The 15,000-nt window shown below is 46.6% G+C and overlaps 1 long non-coding RNA gene across 1 annotated transcript; it reads right to left on the reverse strand.

Moving 5' to 3' along the window:
- Positions 1 to 296: 296 nt before the first annotated feature.
- LOC139045920 (uncharacterized) lies at positions 297 to 13,225 on the reverse strand. Its single transcript, XR_011505330.1, has 3 exons — positions 13,095 to 13,225; positions 11,379 to 11,564; positions 297 to 1,616 (listed from the first exon to the last, which is right to left on the reverse strand). It is a non-coding gene; the product is annotated as an uncharacterized lncRNA (long non-coding RNA).
- Between the last annotated feature and the right edge of the window lie 1,775 nt (positions 13,226 to 15,000).

Here is a 15,000-nt window from a genome sequence, read left to right on the forward strand (position 1 = left end):
GTCCCCACTTGTCAGTGCCTTGCCGTACCGCCTGTTGTCTTTAGAATGAAAGGAGAACTTGCTCTGTGTCAGGCATGTGGACTGTCACTCGTGCTAGAAGAGTCCTGATTCCTCCACCCACACTGACGGCTCACCCGCAGCCCCTCCCCCTCCCTCCCAATGTGGCCGTCCTCTTTCTCGTCTTCCCTGCTACCATCCTGGGCCACGTCCCACCACCTTGCGCTGGCAACAGTCTCTCCATGCCCATTCCCGTCTCATCAGATCTGCTCCCGACACAGTACTGAGAGTGATTTTTACAAAATCTCATCTCTTTATTAAGAAATATTGCAGATATTCAAAAAATTATACCAAATTTCATTTAAAAAACCCTCCATGTCCTCACCACCAGGTTAAAGGATAAAGCACTTTTCCTTGAGTCACAAAGCTCAGGAACCTTCCCTGGCTTCCCCTCCTCCTGGGATTAAAATCCTAACTGTGGGGGGCCGGCCCTGTGGTTAAGTTCGCGCTCCACTTTGGAGGCCCAGGGTTTTGCCAGTTCGGATCCTGGGCGTGGACACGGCACCGCTCATCAAGCCATGCTGAGGCGGCGTCCCACATGCCACAGCCAGAAGGACCTACAGCTAGAATACACAACTGTGTACCAGGGGGCTTTGGGGAGAAAAAGGAAAAAATAAAATCTTAAAAAAAAAAATCCTAACTGTGGCCAAGGAGGTGCTGCCTGGTCTGGGCCCCGCTCCCTCGAGCCCCACTGCACCCTCTTCACTCTGCTCCTGCCGCCCTGCCTGCATTTCCTCTCATGCCCCAGGCTCCTCACACAGGGGGGCCGTGCCTGCTGTTCCCCTGCAGAAATACTGTGCCTGCCACCTGGGTCCAGCGGCCCCTTCTCACGCCCAAGTCTCTGAAGCAACGGCATCCCCTCAGGAAAGCCTGCCAGCTCCCCAGATCAGGCCATGCTGGGGTGGCTCCCCGCTGACCGCCGTCCACACTGCTTGACGCCTGCCCTCCCACCAGACTGTGAGCTCCATGCGGCAGAACCCTGCCTCCCCAGGGCCTGGGGCAGAGCGGCCGCTGTAAACATCCCTGAGTGAAGAAAAGTACTAATGGGACCCCAGTAAAATGCGTCACACTCACTGACTTGACAAACATGTACTGAGGGCTGCTATGGGCCAGGGCCAGGCGAACACCCATTTTTAAGAACGCATCATTTGGCCTTAGTAATAACCATCTGTGCCTCAGTTTCCTCTTTCATCAGTAAAACGGGGATCAGAGTACCTCCCCGGGGCCTGGGAAGACTGAAGGAGGTAATGCGGGGACAGCTCAGCGCGGGCCTGGCCCACAGCAAGGGGCGCTCCGGGGCCGACTTCAGGACAGGCCCTGGCTCTTGCACCAGACAGAACACGGGCACCACTTGCACCTGCTGGGTCTCAGGCTCTGGCCAGCAACGTCGTTTCTCGAGCCACACCGGTCAGTGCTGGCAACACCGGTTCGTCTCTGCACTGCCCCCCCCAGCCCATGATTGCTCATGGAGGGAGACAAAAGCGGCTGCTCTTGAAGACGCTCAGTGGCTTTCCTCGGTGCGGGGGATTCACGCCTGTGCTGGTTGGTAATTCTAGGGGCTGGAGAAGGAAGGAGCGGAAATAAGCACATTAAAACTGTTCTCTCATACGATTCCACCCAGTCTACCGCCAGGAGGTGTGGGCTGGGTCGCAGGTTTTTCCTGGGGAAACTCAAAGATACAGGTACTTGAAGGATACAACTTTTAAGATTTGGTAGCAATTTTAAACCGTTCTGTTGAGATGCTGCTTTATTTCCTATCACTGCTTTTATTTCCTCTCATGCCCCAGGATCCTTGTTCAGGGCTTGCACACCTGCCGTTCCTCCTGAGGAAACACTATGCCTGCCACGTGGACCCAGCAGCTCCTTCTCATGCTCAAATCTGGAAAGTAAGTTGATGGAAAACCCAGAAGCCTATTTTGGCTGAAAGTGATAGCTCAATTCAAACTGATCTAAATAGTACAGCAAATGTATTTGTCACTTAACCAAATTAGTCCAGTGGTAGGATAGGGTTCAGGTATGGTCTGATCAAGGCTCTGGCTCTGTTTCTCTGCTGTTCTCTTGGCCCTGCTATTTCCCTTGGGTTGGTTTTGTCCTCAGACTAGTTTCCCTTCTTGCAAAATGTAGCAGTTCTAGGCTTCACATTGGCATACCACAACTTCCAGAGCAGAGAGGCCTTCTTGTCTGCCCCTCTTCCATCGAAGAATGGTCCTGGGCTTTCTTCTGCTCTGATTAGACCAATCTGGGTTGTCTTTCCACCTCTGAACAACACACTCTGGCCAGGGGAATACCATGTGCTAGGTGGTTGGGCTGGCTGACCACTGCTAAACCAGTTTCTCTGCCAAGGAGTAGTGGGTTAATTCCACCCAAGCTTTGGCTCTACATGCCAGGAGAGGGTGGGGTGGAAGTTAGGGAGGCAACTGTACTGTCCAAAATGTCCACCACACCAGCTTGGATTATCTATATCCAAAGTTGGGAAATATTTACATGTGAGCAACAGAGCTTCCCGAAGTAGACTGAGAGGAACAGGCACTCGAGCCCAGGCCGCATCAAGGACCACTTCCTCAGCCTGCAATTCTCACCCAGACCAGCCACTCGGAGGCCCTGGTATTTTCCAACCGTTTCCAGTTTCACCCTCACAGAAACGACCCTGAAGCCCAGGAAGAGAGAAGGATCTGTTCTGGTACCTCTAAGGTCCACCGAGGACACATCAGCTGTTCCATGAAAATTTACCTTTGAAGGAAGGAATTGAGGGTGCGTTGACCTGTAATCAGAAGGCGCTTACTGACAAGTCATTGAAACTCGATGTCCGACACATCCAGACATATCCACACTCACAAATTCACACATGTGCTCCCAAATAAAAACAAATGACCCAGAAGAGCACAGAAGAAAGGTAAGACCAAGGAGGACCGGGCATCAAGACGGCCCTGGTTCTGGTTCCAGCTCAGCACGGCCCCCCACCCCCTTCCTGCCTGTGGCTGTCTATGTGGCCAGGCCCACCTCCTGCGAGCACACTTACTAGTCAGGGCCTCAAGGGCCAAGCAAGGACATCTGTAACACGCAGGGACACTGAGCTGGGGGCCACTGCCTTGCCAACAAGCCAGTCTACTCTCAAACTCTGCTGGTGAAAGGCAGGTGGGCAAGTTGATATATCAAACTATAAATATATATATAGGTGCTTACCCTTTGACCCAGAAGTACCTCTTCTATGAACCCAACCCAAAGACAGTGGGCCAGCGACATGGAAAGGCGTACGTGCGTTACTCACGACGGCAGTACTGGGAGAGCAGGGCTAGGAGCCGCCCCCGAGTCCGCTGAGAGAGCACTGGTTGAATGAGCTGTTACCTCCCCACCCTGGAGGACCGCGGAGCTGGAAAAGGGCAGGAGGAACTCAGACACGGCTCGGGACCGGTCTCCAAGAGGAACTGCTCAGGAAAGTGTGTCCGATGTGCTTCCATTCTCCAAAAAGGGGCGTCTGGGGACACGGAGCTGCGTTTCCTCCTATTAAACACACGCTCTTAGGAGGATGAACAGCGTGAGGGAGGGGCAGGGTGGAGAGCGCAGGGAGAGAAGCTAGACGGCTCGGAATATCCCTTGCTTTGTATATTTGGCTTTGAGACCATGTAAATATTTTATACTTAAGTACAAAAGCAAAATTAAATGAATGTAAATTAAAAAAGCAAGATGAGGGGCCGGCCTGGTGGCGCAGCGGTTAAGTTCGCATGACCTGTTTTGGCGGCCCGGGGTTCACCGGTTCAGATCCTCAGTGCGGACCTGCACACCGCTCAAGCAATGCTGAGGCAGGCGTCCCACACACAAAACAGAGGAAGATGGGCACGCGTGTTAGCTCAGGGCCAGTCTTCCTCAGCAAAAAGAGGATTGTCGGCAGATGTTAGCTCAGGGCTAATCTTCCTCACACACCAAAAAAGCAAGATGAAACCAATGAGCCTCTTTGTTTGGGATCATCCCACTGAGAGGAACTGTCTCAGCTGACTCTAAGACACAGTGACTTGTGCATCCCAGCAGGACTGAAAAGGACTCTAAGGACAAAAAGAACTCTTAAAAAATGTGGTAATCACACCGTTAATAATATTCATATTGTTATTCTGAAACTATTATCCATAACGTAGGATGAAGCAAATAAATAATTATGTTACTACTGCTAGGGACTAAGATTTTCATTATAAGAGAAGAGATACAAATGTAAAATCAAAGAAGTGAAAATTGTATAATCTTAAATTTGGATTGGAAATATCAGCATGAACTAATGATTCATTTTCTCCTAAAAATACGTATTTCCTGGCTTCGTTCACTGAAAAGGCCTAGAAACCAACGACGCAGTGGCGAAGAGCAGCCACCCCACACTCAGACAGAAAGCCCTCCACTAAAGGGAACGTGGCTCCCTGGGGAAACGGAAAAAAGCGCAGAAGGAACCTTGGGCCTCTTGTCAGAGCAGCAGGCAAGGAAACCGACTAAGAGAGTCCCGTCAAGAGGACACAGGAATAAAAGGACACGGGAAAACTTGAAGAGGCTCTGCCTGTCGAAGGCCGGTGCAACGTGAACATTGAGAAGAATAGGAGCTGCAATGGATTGAAGCATTTCAGATATTCTAAACTCCACGAGCTGATGAGACCAAAACAGCAAGACACAACAAAATCCTAACTCACGGCTCCGAACTTGCCCATCCTTTGAGAGGACGTTGGAAACACATTTTTATTTTTCAGGTGCACATTATTATACACCAGCTTCTGCATAGACTGCATCGTGCTCAACACCAACAGTCTAGTTTTTATCCACCAGCATACACATGTGCCCCTTTACCCCTTTCGCCCACCCCCAGACCCCCTTCCCCTCTGGTACCCACTAATCTGTTCTCTTTATCCATGTGTTTGTTTCTCTTCCACATGCGAGTGAAATCATCTGGTGTTTGTCCTTCTCTGTCTGGCGTATTTCACTTCATATCATACCCTCAAGGTCCATCCATGTTGTTGCAAATGGGACAATTTTGTCTTTTTTGTGGCTGAATAGTATTCCATTGTGTATATACACATCTTCTTTATCCAATTATCCGTCGATGGGCACTTGGGCTGCTTCCACGCCTTGGCTATTGTGAACAACGCTGCAGTGAACATGGGGTGCAGGAGTCTCTTTGGATCGCTGATTTCAAGTTGTTCAGGTGGATACCCGGGAGTGGGATGGCTGGGTCATATGGTGTTTCTATTTTTAGTTTTTTGAGGAATCTCCATACTGTTTTCCACAGTGGCTGCACTAGTCTGCACTCCCACCAGCAGTGTATGAGGAGAACACACTTACTTTGAAAACTGGTAAATAAAAGGAAAGAACCAAGCTTCGATGCTGGCTTTCCTGCACGTGCTATAACTCCGGGTCATCCAGTCGCAGAGGAAGGGCGGTTTCTCCGGAAAGGCTTCTTTTAGGTAACAAGTGAAGAGGGAATGACAGGTCAGAGTGTGGACACTTTGCAGTCCCTGAGGCTTTAGTACCACTGCGGACTCAGGGACCTCAGTCTATTTGAACTCTGACTGGATATCAGGTGCGATAATGGCATCACATTTATGTTTTAGAAAATCATCTTTCAGAGGTACAAACTGAAATATTTATAGATAGAATGAGATGATCATGTTGAGGGGGTGGACAGAGATGACGCAGCTTGGCTCCGAGCTGATGACTACCGAGGCTGAGTGTCGACTCCATGGGGGTCCAGAACTCTCCTGTCTAATTGTGTATATATTTGAAATTTTTTTCAGAATGAAAAGTTGAAGAAAACTGACGTCCCCCTTTGATTAACAGTTTGACTTCATGGAACTGATCCAACAGAGAGAGCTTGCACTGAACACCTGTGCACCTCAGATGTGCCAGGGCACCTATCCCAGCACTGTTTACCGGAGCAAACACCTAAAGTCCGTCTCAGGGGCTAGACGAGTCCTGGGGAGACTTCACGAGGAGTACCGTGCCGTTCTTGCAATATGTACCCACATACGGGACGATCTCCAAGACTGACTATCGAGTATAGGTTAGTATACTTACCTAAACCAAGATGTGGAAGCGTGTTAAACACTGTCTGTAAGGAAAAAAGGATCAGCTTATCCTTATAAACGTACAGACTTGGTGGTTCATTTTCTCTGGGGCAGAGAGCTGAGGCGTAAGAGGCCTTGCACTGTCCATCCTTTCCACCCAAATTGTTAACCACAGGCATGAGCACTGCCTGACACCTAAAACCAGTGAGAGAGCTCAAACAAGCCTCCCGGGGCACACGGACTCAGGGCAGCGGCACAGAGCCGTCACCGTGAGCGCAGCCCCCCCGGTCCCTCACGGTCTCGGGCCGGCCCTCGCTCGCTTTCGGGGTGTGGCCCCTCTGCTTCCTCCTGGCACAATCAGAGCGGTCCTGGGGCCCCCGGAGCTCATTTCCCTCTTTTGGTACAGATTCAGAGGCGCTCCCCAACCTGTACGCCTTGAGGAACTGGGGCTGGCAGCGCGGCGTCCTACAGAGAACAAACGTTTCCAGGTAAATACTGTCAGTTCTGCTGTTGGATCACGATAGGGTTTCCTTTCCCCCTGCATTTTTCTATTGTACTTCTGACTTCACACTTCTCTATTTTCAACAAAGGGAGGAAGAACATTCTTTTAATAAGCTTTCTGAAAAGTTAAAATCAGGAGCTAAGCTGAAAGAAAAGAATGAGGTGGCTCTATAATGTATAATATGGGAAGTCTACAACATATAGTAAGTAATGAAGACAATGTTTCAATACCATTCGTGTTAAAAAAAATTAAGATTGGTGGCCAGCCCCGTGGCCGAGTGGTTAAGTCCGTGCGCTCCGCTGCAGGTGGCCCACGGTTTCGTTCGTTCAAATCGTGGGCGCGGACATGGCACTGCTCATCAAGCCATGCTGAGGCAGCATCCCACATGCCACAAGTAGAAGGACCCACAACGAAGAATATACAACTGTGTACTGGGGGGCTTTGGGGAGAAAAAGGAAAAAAATAAAATCTTTAAAAAAAGAAAATTAAGATATATGCTCATACATGCTGGTGTATGCACAGCATATCCCTGAAAGGTGTTCAAAAAACGGGAGCAGCTCCATCTGAGGAGAGTCATCTGGGAGGAGCAGCTCCATCTGAGGAGAGCCATGGGGGGAGCAGCTTCACCTGGGGAGAGTCATCTGAAAGAAACTGCTTCATCTGGGGGATCAGGGATGAAAGAAAGATTTACTTTACCATATTAGAGTGTTTGGAGTTTTAGAAAACAATTACATGTTTTACATCTATTAAACAAATAAAAGATTAAAGAATGATTAAAAAAATTAAAATGTTTTTTTTTACAAATTTAAAAAAATTTGTAACTGATTTGTTGAGACTGTGTGTGAAATTACTTCTCCTACAGTTTTCCAGTTGGCTCAGTGTTACTAATAGAAAGCTTGCAGATCTTCGTAGAACGGAATTTCCTAAAAGTGCTTTTTGCTAACTAATTCTGTTTGGTTATCACCTCCATGATGGTTGGGGGATGGAGTTTTGTTTTGTTTTGTTTTACTTTGACTGTTTCATACCTTTCATTTAATGCCTCGTATGTACTGCACAGCTGTCATGGGTCTGGGGCTAAGTTCTTTCTATGTAGTAACTTATTTACTCTCCCAGAAACCACTGACATAGATGCTACCACCCCTGTTCTAACCAAGGGAAACATTGAACAGAGAGGTTAAGTGACTTGCCCAAAGCCACACAACCAGAAATACAGTGAAGCGTCCCCCGGGCCCTTGGCTACAGAGCCCATGACCTAACCACTGCCCAGCACAGCCCTCAGAGAGGAAGAGCGGTGAGCTGCTGCGCAGGTGGGCTTCTGCAGCCTTGGGAGCTAGTGGAACCAGCTCAAGGCCACACGTATCCACAAACTCCTTAGAGAAATGGGTATCTGTTTATATAAGAACTAGCTGGGGCAGCACGGTGTGCAGAAAACCTTCTAATTTTGAGTTAGTTTTCTTACTTCTTTGTAACAAAGACTCCTAAAGGAATAGAAAGCTTAAACTGAATCTCACACATCTATATTGTTGAGAAACTATTAACAACTCAAAAAGTTCCCTTATGGCTGGAAGATGTAGGATTCTACTGTTTATTCATCAAAATGAACACAGATGTGCACAACATAAATACTAAAGTTATTACCAATGGGATCTCTGTTACTCTTGGCAAAGAAACCACGAGTGAGATAATTACTAACAAGACTGCATAAATACCATTTAAAAATGCTAGACCGCCCCCCCCCCAAAAAAAAGAAATTCATTCTAGGCCTGAGTTCATATTTTAGAAATCCTCTCTAGAATTACAGGAGTAATTATAAGAATGGCCACCACCTTCAAACCAAATTAAGCTTGAGGTAGGACCCAGGCCCACTCACTCATTTCAAACCACCCCTGACGCCCTCTGATGGTGCAAACGTGACAAGGCTGTAAGGCCTTTCCACAGAAAGATGCACATGCGCACTCACAGGTAACAGACTGCAGGGAATTCCAGGGAGCTCCCAGACCCAGATCAACAACCAGAGGCTGACCTACAGAACTAGGAGGGAGGAGCTTCTGTCTGGTCTCACTGCTCGATTTCTTTGGCCTCTGTAAGTCCTGACAGCCTTTCCCCTACAGAAGCTTCACCTCCTGGTATGGAATCCAAGCGGTACAATACATTCTTACAGGAGGAGTGCTGCACAGCAAATCAACAGGCGTCTGCAAAATAATAGTAGTAACAGACCCACCCAGTAAACTATTTTCTACACCAAACTCTAATCTTAAAAGGATTTGCAGGTGGTAAGTTCAAATAACTTAAAAATAAAGTAAAAAATAATTCTTATTTGAAATGGGATCCAGAATCAGAGGAAGAAACCATTAAAGAGAAGTCTGACAATTCTAAAGTCTCTGGGTTTAAGTGGTGGTGTGTTTGAGTTCATGGAACAATAAACACAACGCCAAAGATCACCTTCCTTAGATCGACCACTGAAACAGGAATGAGCTCAGAGACTGGAGAGCACAGTATGGAGAGGGACCTTGAAAGATCCTCCTGATTAAAACTGCCAAAATGCTAAATGAAATAGAAAAACTGTTTTTAAAGAATACACTTCAGGGCTGGCATGGAAGGGATTAGCAGACTGACCCGTAAACGTGGACGCAGGAGCCTGGACCTGTGGGAGCAGGTGGCTTCTGCCTTCAAGGCTCCTACAGAGCCCCTGAGACCCTCCGCTCCAGTCCTTCCGATCCTCTGGGGGTGTCGGGGAAGGGGATAAAGCTGGACCTACTGAAGCCAGGGAATCTCATAGGAAGCCGCCGTTTTTGTGGGCCAAAACCTTTATGACATTTTGTAGGCATTCTCACATGGTTCAACCTAATTATAACAGATCCTAAATACTGCTGAGTAAATGGCATAAAGAAGAAATAAGCCTGCCACACAGAGGGAGAGAGAAAGAAACACGCCTGTCTCCATCCTGGCACTGGGTAGAGGGAATTAAGAGTTCTCTCCTGAGAATTCACAACGAGGGCCTGCAGGTTTGAGGCCTGATATCACGATACCTATAGGATCCAACTACATCAAGCAGGGAACGCTGAGACTCTATGTTGCTCCCCCCCCCCCCCCCCCAGTCCACTAGCAGAGGCAAACTCCAATCTTCTCTGGTGGAACTCACCTTGAATCCAGGCCACAGAGACTCCCCAGGGAGAAAGATGCAAGGAAAATGGGCAACTCTCAGTCACAACCGGGAAACACAAAGAAACAACAATGAGAACCAGTAGGAACAGATGACAGAAACAGACCCCAAAGACTTCAGATATTGGAATAGTCAGATAGAATATAAAATAACCATGTTTATTATATTTAGAGAAACAAAACATAAGTTTAAAAAGATTAGCAGAGAATAAATGACAATGAAGCAGATTTTGAAATCAAAACAAAAATAGAACTTGAAATAAAGACATAGTAATTAAAATAAAAATTCAGGGGCCAGATTAAATAGGTACAACTGAGGAGAAAACTAGGAAACTAGAAGATAGAGTTGAAAATATTGTTGAGAATGAAGATCATAGGCACAGAAATGGAAAAAAATGAGAGGTTAAAGAGAAATGGAAGAATGATATCTCACTCCCATCTCATTATAAATCTCCAGAGAGAGAGAATGGAAAGACGAGCAAAGGTAGTAAGTTCCAACACTAATAATGCATATTAAAGTTGCTGAAGTAGTCACCAAAAGAACAGTCATAAAGAATGTAACTTCTGGGCTGGCCTGGTGGTGTAGCGGTGGGGTTCGCGCATTTGGATCCTGGGTGTGGACCTATGCTGCTCATCAAGCCGTGCTGTGGCGGTGTCCCACATGTAAAACAGAGGAAGACTGACACAGATGTTAGCTCAGGGCCGATCTTCCTCATCAAAAGAAAAAAAATATACATAACTTCAAACCAACAGAAAAAAAGTGGAGGGAAAAAAAGGCAAGAAAGGAGGGGGACACCAAATTTCACCCTCAAAAGCCATAAAATAGGAATTGAGCATGTCAATACGGATACATCTCTAAAAAAATAAGTGTCAAAAGAAACCATTCACAGAATACATACAGTATAATTTTCTTTATATGAAGTTCAAAAATTGCCAAAATTTAACAATATATTGTTTAGGGCCAGTCACAATAAAAAGCAAGGAAATGATTAATCTCAAATTCGAGACAGGGGTTAACTCTGGAGGGGGTGTGTAACTGGGAAGGTACACAGGGGCTCTAAGCTATTGGGAACTCTCTCTCTTAAACCGGGTGGTGGGTACGTGGCTGTTGTATATATTTTAGTATTAAGATACTTCACTAAAAGAAATAGACACTAAAAAATATACAGCATATAAAACATATAACACATAAAATGGTGATACACGTTGATACACACACACATTGAAATCCACTTAATAGACCCACAACTAAGATATACAACCACGTACCGGGGGGATTTGGGGAGATACAGCAGAAAGAAAAAAGAAATCCATTTAATTAAATTACACACACACACACGCACACACACACACACGCACAATCAAGAAACAAAAAAAGTGGCCCTGGAACCCCCTCAAGAAAACGCTGGTCTCCTAAAGGTTTTGTTCAGATCTGCAGAAAGTTTCCCTGATCTACCGTGTCCCATGATGCAATGCTAAGCAAGGAAAGCAGCCAAATAAGTCTGAAAGTGGTTCCTCTTTCCACCCAGAGTACTGGGACTGAATTTCTTAGCTGGTTGGGTCTTAGACAAGGCATGGCCAGTCTGAGGAGGCTCGAACACAAGGCTGTGCTGACGTCTTACCGATGCTGGTCTGCAAACACAAGCCTGGAAGCAGCGGCCAGTATTTCTCTTGGAACAGTGGTTTCGATCCTCGGGGCTGAAGCTGGCAGGGGACAGGCAGCCCCCAGCCTCTGCTTCTACAGAGCGGCTCTGCCTTTATTCATCCTACATAGGATGCCTTTGTATGATTTTGTTTGAAGCCTCCACCTGTCAAAACAGTTTGAACAGCATTCTCTTAGAGGAACCCTGGCTTTCTGGATTTGGGAAGAGAACGTACAACACCTTTCTCAGCCCTAATTGTAAAAATGTAAAAGCAGAGGCTGAAGTTTTGAATGAAGTGTTGACCTGAGCACGATTATGGACTTTTAAAATAATCTTATAAAACGTGCACCCAATAAGCAATTTGCACAGCAGCAAACCCTGGGACAGCTGGCCTTCTGTCCTCTCGTCGCTAGTCCCACTGTCATGACAAACACCCAGTGGCCCTAGAACAGCCGAGAGGAGCGTGGGGCAGACCTGAAACTGACCTAGGCCAAGCGGGTGAGCAAAATCCAGCCAACGATGAAGCTGGGCGTATGAGTGTTTACACTGCACGGCTTCCCGACTGGCGGATTATTTGAGTCCGCCACCTGTTAGAGTCGGCTCCAGCTATCCCTTAATCATTAGATTTGGCACTAAACCCAAGATGCTGGTATTTTGTGGGTGGGTCATCAAAACTTGGAAAGAAGTGGTTTCACTTTGGGAACTAAGAGGTTTAGAATTTGACTCCTCTAAAGGCTCGTGGAGCTGGTGAATGAGCAAACCTCCAGCAGATGGCACGTGAACTTCTGCCAACCTCAACACGGACATCTTCGTCCTACCCGCTCTCCTGCCACACCCACCTAACTCGCCAGGGTTTGGCTGGAAAGGTCAAGCAGCTAGTCTGTCCCAGAACATAATGATTGGTTACTGTTCTCTTGTTCACCAGCCCTGAACAACTGCTGTGTGGGCTGGTCCTCTCTGGGAGACACAGTATTTGATACTGTGCTAATTGGGCGGCTGGAAGAAAAAAAGGAATACATATTTTTAAATTGCTCCTTACAGTTTTTCTACAGTTGCACCAAATACACATCTTGGCTGAATGATTATTAAAATTCAGTGTTTGGTCAAAGCCAAATATCACTGTTAGAGAACGAGTGGTTTGGGACCTAAGAATGAATTTGAAATCTATCCCAAAAAACTTTGACTGTCAGAATTTCCCAAAGCTTGACATTGGGCAGGAATGATGCTTAGCATCATCAGTCACTTTACTATCTGTAATACCAAGCAGAGCTGTTACCTGAGGCTGGCCCTGCCACCAAACTGAGCGTCACATCCTAACAGTAAGATAACTCGGGGTTTAATTTACACAGTCCCTCCATCTCAAGCCTTGTGCAGCACCTCAAGATGCTGAATGCCTTCATTCCAAGTGCTGTGAACACTTAGAAGACTGCTGCCACCCTGGGTAATTTCCAAGATTTTGCATGCCTTGTATTTAAAAATTCTTAAACGTTTGTAGCTCAAAGAATATATAGTACTTCCCGAACTTATCTAGGTAACAATCCATTTCCCTATTTAATTATTGCTTTCTTAGTTTTAACTTTTGGATTACAAAATAATGTTCATAACTAACTGAAGTGCTTTACTCAATCCTACATTTTATTCTTTCAATAACTGACTATATACACATGACATAATTTTCACAACTAAAGTGCTTACCTGTACTTGGAATTATTCAGATAGCTGCAATAATTCTGAATCCATGCCTGTCTGAACTATTGAAGCTACGGTGCTGAAAAGACGGCGCAGTCATCTCTGTGATCACAATCACTCATCATGAGCTAGTTCAGCGATGCCAAGAGTGTAACTCTGCTTTCTATTTCAGTCTTGGGCTGAGGTTGAAAGCACTGATAGTATGTCACTTTCACTCTCCATCTGAAGCTCACATACATAATCCAGCAAGGATGAGTAGAAACTGACTTTTATCTGTGCCTGGACCAAGTTTCCGTAACTAAGTTCCTTTGTGTTGATCTCAGAAACATTCTTTGGAGTCTTACAGTCGTTAACTGAATGCTTATTATGTGAAAGCCAAGTTGCAGGCATTTCTTGTGGGTTTAATCTTCACAATTCCACCACTAAGTATTCTAGTCCTGTATTCTATAGGTGAGAAAATCACAGCCTGGGGCAGGGGATGTCCTATCTTTCTGGTCCAGGCTCATGTGTGTACATCTGACTTGCAGAACTGAAAAGTGAAGAACGATTCCTGCAGATTCAAGCTAGCTGGTGTGCAAAGCTGGATGAGCTTTGGGTCTGTTCTCCAGTTGGGAAAACTTCAAACCTTTTAACCTCCTTTCTGTAAGAGCTCTTTAACGTCTTCTGTGTACCCAAACATGCGCACACATTCCTTCTTTGCCCTCATGCAGATCACCAGCTCTAGCCCCCTTCTCCTAAATTCACGTGCTACTCAGGTGAGACCCCTGCCTCAGTGGCTGTCTCAAGTCACATGCTTAGTCTGCAGACTGCCAAAATAAGCCTAACATTCTTCATGCAGCAAGCCCCCGCGATGGTTCTTTTGTCTTTCTTGGCTATCACCATGCCCACCTTGCCTTAGTTTACCAGTGGATCTTCCATCTTCACTTCCCAGCAAAGTGAGTTTCCTGTCACCCTCCCTTCACGGTGCCACACAGGGGAACAGGTGATTCCTCTTCCGTCCATCAGTCGCTTGGTGCCTTCTTCCCAGCTCAGCACCCAACCATTGGTTCTTAGGCCCCCAGGTCCCATATTCCATTCATGCGTATGTTACTTGGGAAGCCTTTAGTCTTCAGATGCTTCAAGAACAAGGATGCTATGTTAGCATCTGTGTTTTTCACTGCAGCTAGATGTGGGCAGGCCTAGTCAAGCAGGTACAAATCAGTGACTTCAACAGGTGGGTTTACACTACATAGAGCATTTAGCTACATAAGGATGGTTATCACCTTTCTTTCTGAATGGTTTTGTACTGGGGCTGTCCTCCTAACAGGAGGAACTCTCTCTTAAAAAAACACTTAAAAGAAAACTAGAATTTAAAATACTACACTAATAATTGCAACAACTTCAGGTTTTCTAGAGCTTCTTTCCTCTGCGGCAGAGATCGCTAAGTGTTCCGTATGCAGTCAGTAAGCAGAAATGCTTAGCTGTGCACGGCTCAGTTCAGCTCACAACACAGCTACAAAAGGCAGGTGCTAGTGAGAACTGAGCCACTTGAGATAATCAAACACAGGAAACCGCATTAACTATAAGGCAACGACGAGTGAACACTTACTGAATACCATTACGAATGGAGCCTTCTTCCGAGCTGATCACGTCACTTCACTCAAGATTCACAGAGGCAGTCACGGCCCCTGCTTGAGAGCAGGGACATCGTGGCTCAGCATTCGAGTCACTTACTCGAAACAGCCAGAAGGGCCAGGACTCAGACTGAGCGTATCCACCAGCATAAAGGCAGATGTGGCTCCAACCACGCATGGAGACGAAGGACGATGAGAAGACGCAGTTAGCGCAGCCTGGGACGTGCAAGGCAAGGCCTCAAGTCCTGCTGTCACACAGGAGCTCGCGATAGTTGCGTCTGCCCTAAGACCCATGTTCT

This window comes from Equus asinus, chromosome 8, assembly GCF_041296235.1.
Source record: "Equus asinus isolate D_3611 breed Donkey chromosome 8, EquAss-T2T_v2, whole genome shotgun sequence".
NCBI lineage: Eukaryota > Metazoa > Chordata > Mammalia > Perissodactyla > Equidae > Equus > Equus asinus.